General features: G+C 40.0%; 1 protein-coding gene across 1 annotated transcript in view; it reads left to right on the plus strand.

Moving 5' to 3' along the window:
• LOC134353568 (matrix metalloproteinase-16-like) overlaps nucleotides 1-19,362 on the plus strand; it is a 227,297-nt gene that overhangs the window by 87,454 nt on the left and 120,481 nt on the right. The gene's annotated exons all lie outside the window — the stretch shown is intronic.

Genomic DNA, 19,362 nt, shown 5'->3' on the forward strand with positions numbered 1-19,362 from the left:
CAATGCAAAAATAAAGACGAAATTCAACATGCAGGAGTTTCACTTGGGAGGGTACTGTAAATTAAGATGCATTATTGTGACATTTCTGTGAAAATTATATGTACTTATTCCAATCTGGAACCTTACAGAATTCACTTTACCATAGACTGAATAAGTTTAATTGTCTTATCAGAATAAGAATAATGATGAAAAATGTATGGAAAGACTTCTGTAAATTATTGTGCATAATTATGTACACATAAATAAGAGAACACCAATTACTATAAATGTGAATTGGTATTATTTGCAGTAAGTCATGACAGAATCTAGTGAAACAAACAGTAAAATGAAAAATATGGAACCATTAAGGTGTCATTAGGCATATAATAAAATGAACTGGAGTGAGTTCTACTGTGTATACAGAGCAATTATATTCACCAAACAGCAGTGGAAAACAGTGAAAAGCAATGTCCTTAAGGAAAACTAGCTAGAAAAATCTGTTGATTCCTGTGGTGCATAGTTTCCTTTCACAATGTTAACTACAATCGGGTGCCCATCAAGGAGGCCTCTATCATCCAGCAGAAGTGAGGTCACTGAGTAAGCTAGGGTACTGAGCACAATAAAGAATGTTCAAAGGTAGTTGACCAGGAATTGTGTTTAACTAACTTTTAAACATGTAAGCAATAGTGACATAAGCATTGAGTTATATAGATGAGGGTAAGTGAGAAGTAGAGGCATCACTAATGACCGTTAAACCTCAGTCTGAACATAGAGAAGACCAAGGAATTCATGGTGGACTTCAGGAAGGTGCAGATGAACCATCCTTCTCTGTGAGTACAGTTGAGAGGATCATAGGGGTCTCCCTACCATCTACTGAGGACATTTATCAGAAGTGCTTTGTACACAGGGTCCTTAGTCCTATTAAGGGTCCCACCCATCCATCCACCATCCTCTTTGAACACATTGGACAGGAGACTCTAATGCATGAAAACAGGAACGGTCAGGGTGGGAAACAAAATCAGCACAGGCACCTAGTACAGATAATGGCCTACCTTCATTGCCTTCCTACATGAAGTGGTGTCAAAAAGATCACTGCTTTTTAGTTTGACATTGGTCAGCTCAGATGAATAGCATAACACAGGTATACGCAACTGATGCTATTTAAAAAACAGTTCGCTCTAAGCACAGTGTAGTGTCTAACACCCACACAAGTACATATGACTGATGCTAGTTAGAAACTGTTGCATCTTCCAAGTGTTCATTTTCATTGTAGTGTTCAAGATGATTGTCAGTACATTCAAATTTTTCATAGTTCCTAACATGCTGAAGTATTGAAATCATTTCATTTTCACTCCTGGCTATTTCTTGTATATCCAAGCCTGAATGCTTGAAACCACAGTGAGCAAAACCATTCTGAATTGTCTGATTGCTTATTTCTTGCAAACTACCAGTGACAAAATCACTGTGTTTTGAACACTGACACATGCAACTGAAACTATTTAAAAATAGTTTGCTCTATGCATGGTATAGTGTCTAATAGCCACACAAGTGCACACAACTGACGCTAGTTAGAAATGGTTTGGTCTCCTGTTAGAAATGGTCTCCTGTTCCAATTAAATGGCATTGTGTCCCAAATAAACAAAGGGAATCCTGGCTATTTTATTGATTAGTTCTTGTTTTTTTTTAAGAGTTGCCCAAATAAACAGTGGCCCTGATTAATCAATGGTGCAATTAACCAGAATCCACTGTATTTAGATTTAGTTCCTAAATTTGCTCATTTCTCACCAACACCTTGTTAAGTTCTCTACCCCTTTTGGAACTATTCTGCCAAGATGCAAGCTCCCTGCACCACAACCTTACGACCTCAATGACTGTTCTGTTTTCATTCTTTCCTGGATCTTCTCACAGCCTGAAAAGCACATACAATTATGGAGGAACTCAGCAGGTCACACAGTATCTATTAGAAGAAGCTGAACAGTCAATGTTTCAGACTGACACCTTCAAGACCTCACACAGCAATTCCTTAATCTTTTTACTATAGTTTGTATAAAGTTTGCTTCAGTTAAATTTATTAAATGAAATATAACACCTTAAAGACTTCACATACGTCATTCAAATATTTATGTAGCCAGAATCTGACATAACTTCCTGATAATAACCCATTTGTATTCATAGCAATAGTTAATTATATATATATGTATAAATAAATAGGCAAAACAATTACAAACAACAGGAATTCAGCAGATGCTGGAAATTCAAGCACCGCACATAAAAGTTGCTGGTGAACGCAGCAGGCCAGGCAGCATCTCTAGGAAGAGGTGCGGTCGACGTTTCAGGCCGAGACCCTTTGTCAGGACAATTATGTAGTTTCTTTCCTTTCCATTAACATGCGTTTTTCACATTGCTCACTTGAATGATATCCTATGCTGCACTGCGATCAATTTGCTCCTGCATGTATTTCAGATTTCTGCCCTCATCCACTCAAGCAGCAAGAACCTAGCACTTGTTGGGTAAACGCAAGGACTTTGAATTCTCCAACACAACAGCCTGACTCTCCTTACTTGCCTATCATGCAACCATGAATCAGAATCTGGTTTAATATTGCTGACTAATGCCATGAAATTTGTTAACTCTGTGGCGGCAGCACAATACTGTACATGATAATATAGGAAAAAATAAATAAGTAAATCAATTCCAAAAGCAGTTCCTGACCACTTACCAGATCTATACCATTGCCAAACCTAAGGAGCATGACTTGTCTCCAGACCAATACTTCCAGCTAACTCTCTCCATTCTTCAAGATTAAAGGTCAGTAATTATGAACAACAAACAATTTCTCAAGATGAAGACACTTTGATGCAAAACTAAATGCAGATGCATGTATAGTTGTGTGAGACTGTGATACTCTGCACAAATGCCCACAGATTGGCATAGTGATTAAACCAGCAACAGCAGTGACATCCCTGCCCCTTTTAGTTGAATTAATTAAACTTCGAGCCTTTATTCAGTTTATATTACTTAAATAATTACCTATTCACAGATTGTCAAATTGGAGTTCTTCACTCACCACCTCAACTGTTTCTTTCAGTTGGTTTCAGTTTCATTCAGATCTGCCACACTCTTCTCGGGTTTTGCTCTTGGTATTGCCCCTTTTCTTTTAGCCATCTTCACTTCAAATGTAAACTAGGCCAGAACATCCCACTATAAGAATTCATGGTCACAGTTGGCTAACTGTTAAACTTTCTAGGTGATCTTGAAATCTATGTGAAAGTACTGCTTCAAGTTCAAGTGTACAAGATAATGAGAGGCATTGATCGTGTGGATAGTCAGAGGCTTTTTCCCAGGGCTGAAATGGCTAGCAGAAAAGGGCATAGTTTTAAGGTGCTTGGAAGTAGGTACAGAGGAGATATCAGGGGTAAGTTTTTTTACGCAGAGAGTGGTGAGTGCGTGGAATGGGCTGCCGGCAGCGGCGGTGGAGGCGGAAACGATATGGTCTTTTAAGAGACTCCTGCAGAGGTACATGGAGCTTAGAAAAATAGAGGGCTATGGGTAACCCTAGGTTGTTCTAAGGTAAGGACATGCTCGGCACAGCTTTGTGGGCCGAAGGGCCTGTATTGTGCTGTAGGTTTCCTATGTTTCCGTGTATTGTCATTCAACCATAGAAATGTATAGTGCCAAGCAAAACAATGTTCCTCCGGACTAAGGGGCACAACACAATACATATAGCTCATAAAGTAATTACCACAAGTAAATTAACAAATAATAAGGTGCATTTATGGCACAAGTTAGAATGTAAACAGTGTAAGGCTATTGGTGCTTCATACGTGATGAGAAAGGCGATGCCAAGGAGTTCAAGATCTCATAGCCTCTGGGAAGTAGATGTCTCCCATCCTAACAGTTCTTATTCTACTGCTATTGTACCCACACCGGATGTTAGGGGGTCAAAAAAAATCCATTCGCAACACCCCTGATAACACCCCTAGAGCGAGGGGTTTAGATGGGGTGGAATTTGTTAGGTGTGTTCAGGAAGGTTTCCTGACACAATATGTAGACAAGCCTACAAGAGCAGAGTCTGTACTTGATCTGGTATTGGGAAATGAATCTGGTCAGGTGTCAGGTCTCTCAGTGGGAGAGCATTTTGGAGATAGTGATCACAATTCTATCTCTGTTACTATAGCATTGGAGAGGGATAGGAACAGAAAAGCTAGGAAAGTGTTTAAATGGAGTAAGGGGAAATATGATGCTATCAGGCAGGATCTTGGAAGCATAAATTAGGAACGCATGTTCTCAGGGAAATGTACAGTAGAAATGTGGCAAATGTTCAGGCGATATTTGCGTGACACCTCCGACTTTGCACTGGCTACTACCCTCAACCAGGCAGGAAGACCAGTGGCATTCTTCTCCCGTACTCTTCAAGGCCCTGAACTTCGGCACTCCGCAGTGGAGAAAGAGGCCCAGGCCATAGTGGAAGCTATTAGGCACTGGAGGCACTATTTCAGCAGCAAAAGGTTCACCCTGCTAACTGAGACGGAAAGGATGGTAGGGTATAGGAAGGGTATAGGGTGATGTACAAAGGCTGTTGAAAATCAGGTAAGAAGAAAAGAAAAGCTTACAAAAGGTTCAATAAACGAGGTAATGATAGAGATCTTGAGGATTATAAGGCTAGCAGGAAGGAGCTTAAGAATGAAATTAGGAGAGCCAGAAAGGGCCATGAGAAGGCCTTGGCGAGCAGGATTAAGGAAAACTACAAGTATGTGAAAAGCAAGAGGGTAAGATGTAAGAGAATAGGACCAATCAAGTGTGACAGTAGAAAAGTGTGTATGGAACCGGAGGAGGTAGCAGAGGTACTTAATGAATACTTTGCATCGGTATTCACTACGGAAAAGGACCTTGGCGATTGTAGGGATAACTTACAGTGGACTGAAAAGCTTGAGCATATCGACATTAAGAAAGAGGATGTGCTGGAGCTTTTGGAAAGCATCAAGTTGGATAAGTCACTGGGACTGGGACCAGGCTACTGTGGGAAATGAGGAAGGAGATTGCTGAGCCTCTGGATGACTGGAGGGTTGCAGATGTTGTTCCCTTATTCAGGAAAGGGAGTAGAGATCGCCCAGGAAATTATAGACCAGTGAGTCTTACTTCAGTGCTTGCTAAGTTGATAAAGAAGATCCTGAGAGGCAGGAGTTATGACCATTTAGAGAGACATAATATGATTAGAAATAGTCAGCATGGCTTTGTCGAAGGCAGTTCATGCCTTACGAGCCTGATTGAATTTTCTGAGGATGTGACTAAACACATTGATGAAGGTAGAGCAGTAGATGTAATGTATATGGATTTCAGCAAGGCATTTGATAAGGTACCCCATGCAAGGCTTATTGAGAAAGTAAGGAGGCAAGGGATCCAAGGGGACATTGCTCTATGGATCCAGAACTAGCTTGCCCACAGAAGGCAAAGAGTGGTTGTAAACAGGTCATATTCTGCGTGGAGATTGGTGACCAGTGGTGTGCCTCAGGGATCTGTTCTGGGACCCCTTCTCTTCGTAATTTTTATAAATGACCTTGATGAGGAAGTGGAGGGATGGGTTAGTAAATTTGCTGATGACACAAAGGTTGGGGGTGTTGTGGATAGTGTGGAGGGCTGTCAGAGATTACAGCGGGACATCAGTAGGATGCAAAACTAGGCTGAGAAGTGGCAGATGGATTTCAACCCAGCTAAGTGTGAGGTTGTTCATTTTGGTAGGTCAAATATGATGGCAGAATATAGTATTAATGGTAAGACTCTTGGCAGTGTGAAGGATCAGAGGGATCTTGGGATCCAAGTCCATAGGACACTCAAAGCAGCTGCACAGGTTGGCTCTGTGGTTAAGAAGGCATACAGTGCATTGGCCTTCATCAACTGTGGGATTGTGTTCAAGAGCCAAGAGGTAATGTTACAGCTATATAGGACCCTGATCAGACCCACTTGGAGTACTGTGCTCAGTTCTGGTCACCTCATTACAGGAAGGATATGGAAACTATAGAAAGGGTGCAGAGGAGATTTACAAGGATGTTGCCTGGATTGGCAAGCATGCCTTATGAGAATAGGTTGAATGAACTTGGCCTTTTCTCCTTGGAGCAATGGAGGATAAGAGGTGACCTGATGGAGGTGTATAAGATGATGAGGGGCATTGGTAGTCAGAGGCTTTTTCCCAGGGCTGAAATGGCTAACACAAGAGGACACAGTTTTAAGGTGCTTGGAAGTAGGTACAGAGGAGATGTCAGAGGTAAGTTTTTTTACGCAGAGAGTGGTGAGTGCGGGGAATGGGCTGCCGGCGACAGTGGTTGGAGTCGGATACAATAGGGTCTTTTAAGAGACTCTTGGACAGGTACATAGAGCTTAGAAAAATAGAGGGCTCTGGGTAACCCGAGGTAATTTGTAAAGTAAATACATGTTCGGCACAGCATCGTGGGCCAAATGGCCTGTATTGTGCTGTAGGTTTTTATGTTTCTATTTCTATATTTATAAATATCTTTGATGGATGGAAGAGAGACCTCGATGATCCTCTCAGCAATCCTTGCAATTCTTTGGAGGGACTTGTGATCAGATGCCTTGCAGACGGTGATGCTCTGCTGGTCAGGACAGTCTCAATGGTTCTCCTAGAGAAATTGGTCAGACTTGCTCACCTCAATCTCCTCAGGACATGGAAATGCTGCTGTGCTTTCTTGACAAAAGATGTGGTGTTGAGGGTCCAGGTGAGATCGTCTATTATGAGCACTCCCAGAAAGTTGGTGCTCCTGACTCTGTACGGAGAAGCCATTTATACGCAGTGAGTAATGATCACCCTGCGCCATCCTGAAGTCCACAATTATCTCTTGGATATTACCCACATTGAGACTCAAGTTGTTGTGCTCACACCATCCTACCAGCCGCTATACCTCCTAGCTCTATGCTGTGCTTATACTCCTTTGGTAAACTACCAGGGAGAGCTTCCTTGTACTAGAGAGCTTCAACTGTAATTTGTCTTCTGTAAGGAATTCATTTTCAAAATGTGATTATAAAAATCTGCACCTTGTATTCAAGTTGAAAAATTTTTGTACTAAGACAGATTTAGACATGAGCTTTTTGAGTTATGAGTTATTAGAACTTCTGAAGGATTGGTAACTGAATATTGCTGTATTATAGTGTACATGAAATAATGCATTGTTTCACTCTGTTTGTGGGACTTTGAGCAGGTTATAATGGGCACACAAACAAAGAATCATTTCTATTGCATGTGGAGCAGGGCCGCAGACCTGTGCAGTTAATGATGTTAAGTGGCTGGAATTTTGCTAATGGTGCAGCAAAGTGTTTAAGTTGCTGGCTCTTTTTATTTTCTGTGTGACTTGCACAAATAAGCACATAAACAAATCTACCTCGAAGGTTTTTAGTTCCCAAAGTCTGAGAAAAAGGACTCCTATGGTGCCCATTATTCACTAAGCTGATTGCTTGAGTACTCCTTGCATGTTTAATGAATCATATTAGCAACTCTATTATTACCTAATTTCTAGGCTAGTTAGTCAGTCTTTTTGGATTCTGAGATAGCAGATCGTGACTTTGAGAAATGCAGTGGGAATTATTACACTGCAGAACAGTAAATGTAATTCGAGCTGAGATTGAAATTTAATTGATTTTATGTGATGATTTTTTTTTAAATGCATGATTTGGGATTGTATGTAAGAAGAACATTGTTGAATACACATTAATTATTACACTGAAATGGGAAAAGTGAGTAGTTATTATTTATGAAAACAAGTAGATAGTCTTCCATCTCCATCCTGATGTCTTGGATTTTTTTGCCCTTTCTCGCTAAAACAGCTAATAGCTATCCCTCCAATGCCTGATGTATACAAACCCTGGCATGTAGTTCTACAAGATTTCTGTGCATTACACTTTGGGACTCAGGAAAGAACTTGGAGGCGGCAGGTTAAGTTTATGGTGCTGGCACTCAACAGCCTAAATTCCAGTAGGTGTCTGCCATGTGGGATTTAAACCTGCTTGGAAAATCGAATGCACTTGTAACAAAAGATAGAGGTGAGCTTTATCGAAGAGACTATGTGATTTTATATTTTGTTGGCATTTGTGAATGAGGTTCTCATAACCAATTCTCTGGTCAGTATCATTGCATTGCTGCCAAAAATGAACAGTAATCTTTTTTTCAATTATAGACCACATCAGTTTGGTTGCTGAAATGCAAAATTCAGAATTGTTCAGGAAGTCACATTGCTGATGGAATTAGTGCCTGCACAGCTGAAGCCTATTGAAATATACACAGAAGGCTGGCATGAAGCAACAAATAATCTGTAGGAGGAACTCAGTGGGTTGAGCAGCATTCTATGCAGGATAATGAATTGTTGAGGTTTCGGGTTGAAACCCTGAAACATTCTGATGCAGGCTTTTGATCTGAAATGTAGATATTTCTTTTCCTTTCACAGATGCTGATGGAAACTGATTTAGTTGCCATTAGACTCTGCATTATGTTTGCATTTTCAAGCATGTAACACATCTGCACCAATAGTGATGGCCTGTGAGCTCTGCCCAAAGCCAGAGTACAGCTATAACTATACACGTCCGTGCTCCGAGACACTGCACATAGATCTTGGTAGGCATGAAAATGTACCAAACATACTATGTCCATACCATTCAGCTTCCTCCTGTTGGCTACCCTTCAAAGTTCTCATCAGAGTTCACTGATACAGTACTTAGGTGTGACTTTACTATGTGACATGCCAAAACCTACCCTACCTTCTAGCCTGCTGTTGGATACAGACCAGAAGTGCCTAACGATTTGCTGATGATACTACATTGATTGGCCTTATCTCAAATAATAATGAGGCAGTCAACAGAGAAGAGACAGTGGTGTCAAGAGAATAACCTCTCCTTCAATGTCACAAAAACAAAGGAGCTGATGTGGATTACAGGAGGAATGGAGACACACTAGCTCCAACTGACATCAATATATCTGGGGTTGAGAGGGTGAACAGCTTTAAGTTCCTCAGCATTCACATCACTGAGGATCTCACATAGTCTGTACATACCGGCTGTGTGTTGAAAAAGGAACAATAGCACTTCTTTCACCTCAGACGTTTGAAGAGGCTGCATCGCTGTCTGGTATGGGAACTATACTCCCCCTTTAATTGCTGAACCCTGCAGGGAGTTGTGCGGACAGTCCAGTGCAGCTGTAGTTGTGAACTTCCCACAATTCAGGACACTTACAGGTGTGTCAAAAGGGCCCAAAGGATCATTGGGGATCCGAGTCACCCAACCACAAACTGTTCCACCTGCTACCATCTGGGAAATATTACCTCAGCATAAAAGCCGGGACCAACAGGCTCTGGGACAGCTTCTTCCACCAGGCCATCAGACTGATTAATTCATGCTGATACAATTGTATTTCTATGTTATATTGCCTGCCCTGTTGTATTTATTATAAATTACTATAAATTGCACATTGCACATTTAGACGGAGACATAACGCAAAGATTTTTACTCCTCATGTCTATGAAGGATATAAGTAATAAAGTCAATTCAATTCAATGTGAAGAAGTTGCTGTTGTACCTATCTATATGCCAATGAAGTTACTGCAAGCAATATTTTCATTGTACCTGTACCTCGCCATACATATGCAGGTGACAATAAACTTGACTTATTCTAACCTCTAAATTATGTACAGTGTCACTATAGGGGCTGGTGGGTGCAAATGTTACGCTGAGTAAGAAAGTGTCTGTGTCTTCATGCTCTTGCACTTCTCCAGAGCCAGTTGGCTGCTTGTGATTTTCTGAATACTCTATGGTGGAATTGTGGAGAGAGAGAAGAAGCAGGTAAGAGATTCATGCTTACTCATCCGCAGTTTGTAACTCAGAAAGGGTTGTGGAATGAGGAGAAAGTGGTACATGAGAAGGAGGTGGGCTTTGAAGATATTGTTGTATTTCAAGATTTCAGTCCCACAAAGTTATTTCCAATATTCATAGTTATCCGGGTTAGTTTCCACTGCAGAATAGTTGTTAACTTCTGCTGTCACCGCAGTGACCCTTACTATTAAAGAATGGAAGCTGGCACTAAACAATGTAAATTGGCTTTCAATGGCATAATACTTGGCTGTTTGCTGAGGATAGACAGTGAAAGGCAAGGTTAGCTTTATCTAAATACAGTTCATGTGATAATTAAACAGTGAAGACAGAGCTGATATGCTGCCTGTCTATGAAGCAAAGAGTAATTGTTAATTGCACTTCATGCTTTCTATATCTATTCTGCTGAGCTAACAAATTTAGGAAGTCTTAAAGTATTTTAGTACCTAACTAGTGTGAGACCCAGGAGTAATACTAATCAACATAATACTCACAAAATGCTGGAGGGTCTTAGCAGTCAGGCAGCATCTATGGAGGGAAATGAACACTTGACGTTTTGGGCCAAGACCCTTTATCAGGAATCTAATAGGAAAGACGTTATCTTCCTCTGTTCCCAGCTTCCTTCCCTTTAATCCATGGTTCACTGTTCTCTCCTTTCAGATTCTTTCTTTTTCAGCCCTCTAGCTCTTCCACATTCTCTTCCCAGCTTCTCACTTCATCCTCCTTCCCCCACCCACCCATCTTCCCCCTCACCTCGTCTCACCTATCACAATCCAGCATGTACTCCCAATCTCTCCCCACCCCCACCCACCTTCCTATTCTGACTTCTGCTCCCTTCCTTTTGATAAAGGCACAAAATGTCAACTGCTTACTCCCCTCTATAGGTGCTGCCTGACCCGTTGAGTTTCTCCAGCAGTTTGTGTGTCGTCTTCAATGAAGAGAGATACTGTGGGGGGAAAGAAAAGTTATCTCTCTATATCATCAGAAAGAAGAGATTCAGAAGATGTTGCAAAACCATATGTATAAGTTAGCCAAAGCAAAGCACACAAAGGAAAGTCTTGTTATGAAAACATGTGTAAATGGCAAAAGAAATGCGAGTGCTTTGAAAGAAAAGTGATAAATATTATTGTGTAGGATTGAAAATGTTTTCCATAAATTGCATCCTAGAGACAACAGAGTCACTTAAATGGCCTAAATGCATCAGAATCATACAATTGTAATTATACAGAATCTATTTAGAAAACCACAGATTTCTGTTTCACAGTATGTTTACCCATTTTGGAGAAGGAATGAAGGAACTTGATGAAGGTATAATCTGTCTGAATACAAGCAGGATAAAGAATTAACTCTTCATAATTATTCTGAATTAATATGTATTTTAGATGGTAATAATAATAACATCAATATGATTAGCAATACTAGCCACACCTACTTCATATGAAATATTACCATCCAACAATCACACTCAGTTTATCAGTAGATTTAAACTGTAGTAAAGGAATAAGAAAAGTAAACTAAAAGTAAATTCAGTTTATCTAAAGTGAACTACATAATTTGCTGGACATCTCACATAAAGTTGAAAGTGCTAGAAATATTCAGCTAGAATGTAGGGAAAGAGATTTAACATTTCAGGTTAACAATCTTTCATCAGAAAGATCTAATGATTGACTTGAAGTATTAACTCTGCTTTAATAAAGTTACCTAAACTCAGTTTGAGGCTTTCCACTAATTATTTACATTGAATGAAGTAAGAACAGGGTTCAGCTGTAAGATACAGTTTGGTGATCTTACAACTTCATTCAGAAGGAAAATCTACACTAGTTTTAAGACCTATTCTCTTGATGCAGGATCTTGGAAATGTTAACTATTTCTCTTTTCACAGATTTTCTCTGATCTTCTGCATGTTCCGGTACTTTCTATTTTAATTTCATACTTCTAGCCTCTTCTGTTTTTTTCATTTTTAGTTACTCTTTCTAAGAGTATGGAGATGGGCATGTGAATGGCTAGTTTAAGTTACTGATTGAATAATTTTGAAATAGCTTTTAAAATCAATTAATATTTGTTTGGGCACATTTCATATTAGCTTTGAAAAAAATAGCATTGCTTATCTTTGAGAGCAGAAATATGTTTTGTTTTTCAGTCTATGGCAGGGTCTTATACAGTTCAATGATCTTAAAATTAGACAATGTTAACTTAAAGAGTTTTTAAGACAGGAATAGATCATTCAACCTAGTTGATCTTTGCCAGTACATTTGATATAACCAACTTACTGTCATCTTACTTCACAAAGATGCTTCATTTAATTTGCAATTCACATTACGACATAAAGCTATGCTCAAACATCTGTCTTCCAGCTTATCATATAGCTCATCATTTCCCACAGGAAGTCAAAACTGAGCCCAGCAATCTCTCTTTATGCGGTTTTACTGCCTGATATTTAAACATTTTATTTGGGGATTACTATAGCAATTTCACAGAGTTTATCTCAGTTGCACTGGAGAATCAATGCAGAGGATTATTCTTTGATTGCATGAAGATTATAGTTTTTCTACAGTGTAGAAAAGAATAGAGACAAGTAAAATTGATTTTTAAGCAATATAACATATGCAGTTTACAGAGTTTTTCAGAGATGAATTGACTTTTATTATTAAATTGCTTTGGGACTTGGTCCCCTTTCAATAGCTCCAATTCTTAAGTTACTGAATTCCGAACTGCCAATGCCAGGGCCAGGCCCAGGCCCAATGCAAACTGAAAGAACATCTGATATTCCACTTGAGTAGTCTACAATCTAATAAAAGTTCAAAGTAAATTTATTATCTAAGTACATATACGTTACAATATACAACCATGAGATTCATTTTCTTGTGGGCATTCACAATAAATACAAAGAAACACAATAGTATTAAGGCTGCTGTAGCTCCTTCCTGGGGTGCAGTGAGAAGAGAGCATGGCTTTGATGGTGGATGCAGCTTTCCTGCATCAGCACTCTTTGTAAATATGCTCAATGGAGAAACTGTGATGGACTGGCCTGTATCCATTGCTTTTTGTAGGTTTTCTGTTCAAGGACATTTGTGTTACCATACCAGGCCATGATGCATCTAGTCAGTATACTCTCTGCTGTGCATTAATACAGGTTTGTCAGAGTTTTACATGAAAAGTTGAAGCTGCGCAAATGCCTAAGAAAATAGAGGGGTCTGTGTGCCTTCTTTGTAATGGCAGTCATATACTGGACCCAAGGCAGGTCCTCTGAAATGATAACTCCGAGGAATTTAAAGTTTTTGACCTTCTCCACCTCTGATCCCCTGTTGAGGACTGGCTCAAGGACCTCTGGTTTCCTCCTCCTGAAATCAATAATCAGCTCGTTGGTCATGCTAACATTGTGTGGGAGGGTATTGTTGTGGCACTACCCAGCTAGATTTTCAATCTCCCTTCTATACGCTGCTTGCAGTAGGATTTGGACCAACTGGAAAAATGGGCTGAAAGGTGGTAGAGGGAATTTAATGCAGACAGGTGTGAGGTGTGTACTGTGGCAGGACCAAGCAGGGTAGGCCTTATACACTGAACGTTCAGTGGAACAAAGCGACCTGGGAATACAGGTCCATAATTCATTGAAAATGGCTTTACAGATACATAGCATCATGAAAAGGCACATTGGCCTTCAGAGATCAATATATTGTTTACAGGAGATGGGATGTTATGTTGAAGTCACCTGCCTAGAAGAAGGATATAAAAAAGCCTGAAAGAGTACTGAGAAAATTTACAACAATGTTGCTGAGACTGGAGGACTGGAGCTGAATGTTAGAAGTTTATTCATTAGAACGTAGAAGATTGAGGGGAGATTTGATTGAGATGTACAAAATTATGAGGTGTATAGACAGGGTAAATGTAAGCAAGCTGTTCCTGTTGAGCTTGGTTGAGATGACAATTGAGGTCATGGGTTAAAGGTAAAATGTTTAAGGGGAAATTTCTTCACTCAGAAGATGGTGAGAGTGTGGAATGAGCTGCCAGTGCAAGTGATGGCTGCAATCTGAATTTCAATGTTTAAGAGAAGTTTGGGTATATACATGGATAGGAAAAGTATGGACGACTGTGGTCTGGATGCAGAGCAATGGGACTAGGTTGAATTGGTTCTGTATGGACTAGATGGACCAAAAGGCCTGGTTCTGTACTGTAGTTTTCAAAAAAAGCAATAAATATGAAGAACATGCGATGAAGATTCCTTGAAAGTGAGTAAGTAGGTTGTGGGAACAGTTCAATGATGGGGCAGGTGAAGATGAGTGAAGTAATCTCACTGGTTCATGAGCCTGATTGTTGAGGGTAATAACTGTTCCTGAAACTGCTGGTGTAAATCCTGAGGCTTCTGTCCCTTCTTCATGATGGCAGCAATGAGAAGAGAGCATGACCTGGGTGGTGGCAGTCTTTGATGATGGGTGCTGCTTTCCTGGGCCAGCACTCCATGGAGAAGTTTTCATTGGTGGGAAGCGCTTTACCAAGATGGACTGGGCCACATCTACTACTTTTTGTGGGATTTTCCACTCAACTGTTGCTGAGCCACAAACATCTGTTTATTGGCAGTAGTATTGGTTTATGAATGTCAAATGCACCAAGGTACAGTGAAAAGCATGTCTTGTCAACTGTTTATAGAGATTAAAGCGTTACACAGAGCTGAAATAAAGTAAAATAAATTGTAAAGGAGTAAAAGCTACTGAAAGAATGCAGTGCATGTAGAGTGCAAGTTCATAACCAGGTAGACTGTAAGGACAAGAGTCCATCTTATTGGTCAAGGGGTCCCTTTAAGAGTCTGATAACTATGAGATAGAAGCTGTCGTTGAAATTTCTTTAGTCTCCTGAGGAAGTAAAGGCACTGAGAGTGCCAGAATAGTCATGTTGCGCACCAGAAGGAATTGATTAAGAAGCAGACCCTCCCCCCCTTTCTGCCTCTAACTTTGCCATCCAGTGAACTGGGAAGCCCTCAGGTTGAAAGGTGCAATCAAGCATAGTGCCACAAGCCACATTTCAGTGAAATATAGCACCCAACAGCTCCTTAGTTTAAAAGTGTGTACTGTTGGATTTTGGAGGAAAGCATGGATTAATCATTGCAAATTTTATGGAAGAAAAAATATAATAAATATTTTAAAAATCATGGAAAGTCACAAGTATGGTTTGGACAAGAGAGGTATTTTTTAGTTTGCTGTTCTATTCCAGGTTCATTTTCTCTGGCCTTTCTTTTACATTTATTACTCTGAATTGTATCCTCACTGCTATTTCATTAAGTGAGGGCAGGAGGGGAGTGTGAGTTCAAAGGAGATGTACATGGCAAGTTTTTTTACACCGAGGGTAGTGGGTACCTGAAATATGCTGCCAAGGGTGATCGTTCAGGCAAGTATGATAGAGGTGTATAAGAGGCTCTTAGGCAGGTACACAAATGTGCAGAAAATCGAGGGATATGGACATTGTGTGATCAGAAGGGATTAGTTTAGTTAGAAATTGAATTACTCGGTAAATTAATTTAGCATAACATCGTGGGCTGAAGGGCTTTTTCTTCTGCTGTGCTATGTTCTATGTTTTATATATCATATAATGGAACTGAACAGGGACAGACTGTATAGGCTGTTCTATGATGACAATGAGTGAGGTTAGTCATTCACTGAGTTAATAGCTTTAAAAGGCTGTTTCAGCTGAGTGACTTGTTGCTGCAGCTGACTGACAAATGCTGCCAGCTGGCATCCTGGTTATTGTAAAGAAGATCCTGTCTCTTTGAGGACTGATTTAACTTGCATCTGGTTGATAGGTTGCAGCCAGATCCTAGTTGCCCCAAGTCAGCCTGCAAACATTGGGCTGCTGGAATATCAGGCAGTTCAGTCAGGCTTCGGACCAAATGATCTGTCCTGGGCCCAGCACATAAATATCATCCCAAAGAAGGCACAACAGCACCTCTACTTCCTCAGAAGTTTGTGTAGATTTGATATGTCACCACGAACGTTGACAGACTTCTATAGATGCATATTTGAGAGTTTACTAACTGGTTGCATCATGGCCTGGTATGGAAATACCAATGGCCAGGATTCAGAAAATGGCAGATATAGCCAAGTTCGTCATATGCATAGCCCTTTCCACCACTGAGTACAAATACAATACATTGAGTGCTGCCACAAGAAAGCAGCATCCATCATCAAAGATCCCCACCATCCAGGCCATACCCTCTTCTCACTACTGCCATCCAGCAAAAGCTACAGAGCCCTTAGGTTCAGGAACAGTTATTACACCACAACCATCAGGCTCCTGAACCAGTGTGGATAACTTCATTTGCCACTACTCTGAACTGATTCTGTGACCGGCACGCTCACTTTTACAACTTATGTTCTCAGTATTCCTTTTTCTCCTATAAAAAGCTCTTCAGTCCATGAATCCTAATGAAGTGTTTCAGCCCAAAACAGCGACTCTTTACTCTTTTCCATAGCTGCTGCCTAGCCTGCTGAGTTCCTCCAGCATTTTCTGTGTATTGGTTACTTTTTCTTTGCACTGTTTGTCTTTTTTTGCATATCGATTGTTTGTTAGTCTTTGATTATGTGTAGTGTTTTTTTTATAAAATTCTATTGCATTTCTGTTTTCCTGTAAATGCCTGCAAAAAAGTAAATCTCAAGGTAGTTTATGGTAACATATGCATGCTTTGATAATAAATTTACTTTGAACATTGAACTTTGAAATGGAGGTGATGTTGCAACTTGTGCGATTGTAATCATCCAGATGCTCCAGTACAATTGCAAGTTCAGTTTATTGTCATTCAACCACATACATGTATACCACTAAACATAACAACGTTCCTCCGGACTAAGGTGCACAACACAGTACATGTAACTCACACACATAGCACATAAAGTAATACAACCATGCCTTAAATTAACAAATAATGAGGTGCATTTCCAACATAAGTTAAAAAGCAAACAGTATAACTCTTTATTCATGATAAGACCTGTGTGGTGTCAGTAGTGTTACGGTCTGGAGGAAGAAGCTGTTTTCCATCCTAACAGTTCTGGTCTTAATTCGATGATACCTCCTGCCTGATGGTAGGGGGTCAAAAAGATTGTTGAAGAGATGGAAGGGATCATTAATAGTGCTAAGGGCCCTGCGTACACAGCTCTCCTAATAAATATCTCTGATGGGTGGAAGAGAGACCTCCATGGTCTGCTCAGTGGACTTCGCAGTCCCTTGCCTTGCAATTGCTGTACCAGCTGGTCAGGTCCTGTAATAATTTGTTAGAATGGCAGTGGGGGGAGCCTTGCTCGTTTCAATCTCCTGAGGAAGTAGAGACGCTGCTGTACTTTCCTAACCAAAGAGGTGGTGTTGAAGGACAAGGTGAAACTGTCCATTACGTGCACTCCCAGAAACCAGGTGCTCCTAACTCTCTCCACAAGGAACCATGTATGCAGTGAAGAGAGGTCAGCCTACACCTTCTTAAAGTCCACAATCATCTCTTTGGTCTTGCCCACGATGAGACTCAAGTTGTTGCTCTCGCACTATTCTACCAGCCACTCTCCCTCCTCTTTGTAAGCCCCCTTCGTCGTCATTGTTGATGAGATCAACCTCCATTGTGTCATCAGTCAACTTGATGATTTGGTTCAACATGGATCTAGCAGTGTAGTCACTGTCAACAGTGTGAACAGCAGTGGGCAGCTCTGCAGAGTGCCAATGCTCAGTGTGATACAGCAAGAAATGTCTCTGTTTATTAAGTTCAAATTAATAAAACAAAGGAAGAGAATTCCCCTTTTGTTGTTTTAGTTGGGCCTCCATAAAGAACATTTTTAAAAAGAACAATTGTCTTAGAGGTGAAAAAATAATTACAGCATGACTTTTAACTATAGATTGTATAAATACTGAAAAAAAATTAACACATCAGCAAAGTTAACAAATAAGTCCAATTAGTGAAGCAGGTAGTAAATGTTGTGGTTCTCACCCAACAGAAAACCCCTTTCTGTTTTCAGTAGTCACATGATGGAGCTGGTTTTCACTCTGGCCCAAAAAGTCAAAACTGGTGGCAGATGGCTGTGCCACACATGTTGTTTAAACATGACATCAACGTTATCTGCCTAATGTTTAAAGCCCAAAATTACAACCCGGGAAAACAAGAAATAAGTCAAATTCAAGCAAATTTGGGGCCAGTTCTGCAACATGAAGCAGCAAAAAAAGAATAAAGGAAATGAAATGCTATTCCGTTAACAAGGAATTATCAGGTACAATGTTCACAAAATGATCAATGTTCAAAAAATATATACCTTGACTTTCATTTTAGAGATCTACATTTAGTCCCGGTTTGTAAAAAAAATGCTTTTCCGCATTCTCCCCCACACTCTCCACACACAAACACACACACACACCTCAGGAGAAGCAGTATGCAAGCTTTTTATAATTTATTCGCCAAAGCTTACCGTCATGCAGCTTTCTGTCACTCCAACCAAAATGATTATGAAGGCAATGGGCTGCAAATTTTCTGATCGTTAAAATCACACCCTTTGTTTTTTTTAATCCCGATAACATGCCTGTCCCAGAATGCAAAGTCAGTTCCGGTGGACTGGGCAGATGAGATCTATAGTGAGATCCAATGGACAGGAAGACAGTTCATTTATATGGCTTTGATACCCTTTTGTATTGAAGACAGTAGATTAAAGCCCAAGGCCATGAGGCAGAACATCACCAGCATTAAACTGAATTAAAATTGTGGTACGGTGTAGCAATCAGGTGATGTTAAATTGAGTTTAAAAAGCTTGTAGACGTTAGGGATTTCAAAGCAACTGAAAATGATGGAGTGAGATTGTACACTTGATTAATACTTCAGCAGATTCTATTTTCTGTTCATTTACCACTCAACAATACTTTCCTCAGTACTAGAAGATGAATACTCCCTGGACACAGCATAATTGAACTGAGACTAGGTGTTATTTCCAGAAACATTCACATGGAATTGCATCTAGCTATGGGATCTGTGTATACTGACAATGTAAAGTGAAAGTGAGAGTGGCAAGAGATAGCAGCATTGAGTTATCAAGGAACTGTTATTTTCACCAAGTTTACTAGTGTCATTGATGAATTAGGATAGGATAGCAAGCTATCTTGGGAACCTAATTTTAAAGGATTAGCTCATAAACCATGCATTTCATACATTGTCTGAATTGATATGTTCTTTAGAGTGAATATTGTCAACATTAAAGCAAAAGACAGTATAATTTCATTATTTTTGTATTTTCACACTGTTTGAACACACAAGTTGGTGCAGTCTTTCATTGATTCTATTTCATTATTATCCTATTATAGATTTATTGCGTATACCTGTAAGAAAATGAATCTCAGGGTTGTATATGCTGACATGTACGTACTTTGATAATAAATTGACTTTGAACCTTGAACTTTAATAAGTACCTAAAAGGGTACAGAATGTGAGCATAAAATTGCTGCAGCTCCAGGTGGTGATTGAGCCAGATGTTAAACAGTGTTGAGTAACAACCACAAATTCGTAAGGCCAGT

Source organism: Mobula hypostoma, chromosome 1 (genome assembly GCF_963921235.1).
Source record: "Mobula hypostoma chromosome 1, sMobHyp1.1, whole genome shotgun sequence".
NCBI classification, from domain to species: domain Eukaryota; kingdom Metazoa; phylum Chordata; class Chondrichthyes; order Myliobatiformes; family Myliobatidae; genus Mobula; species Mobula hypostoma.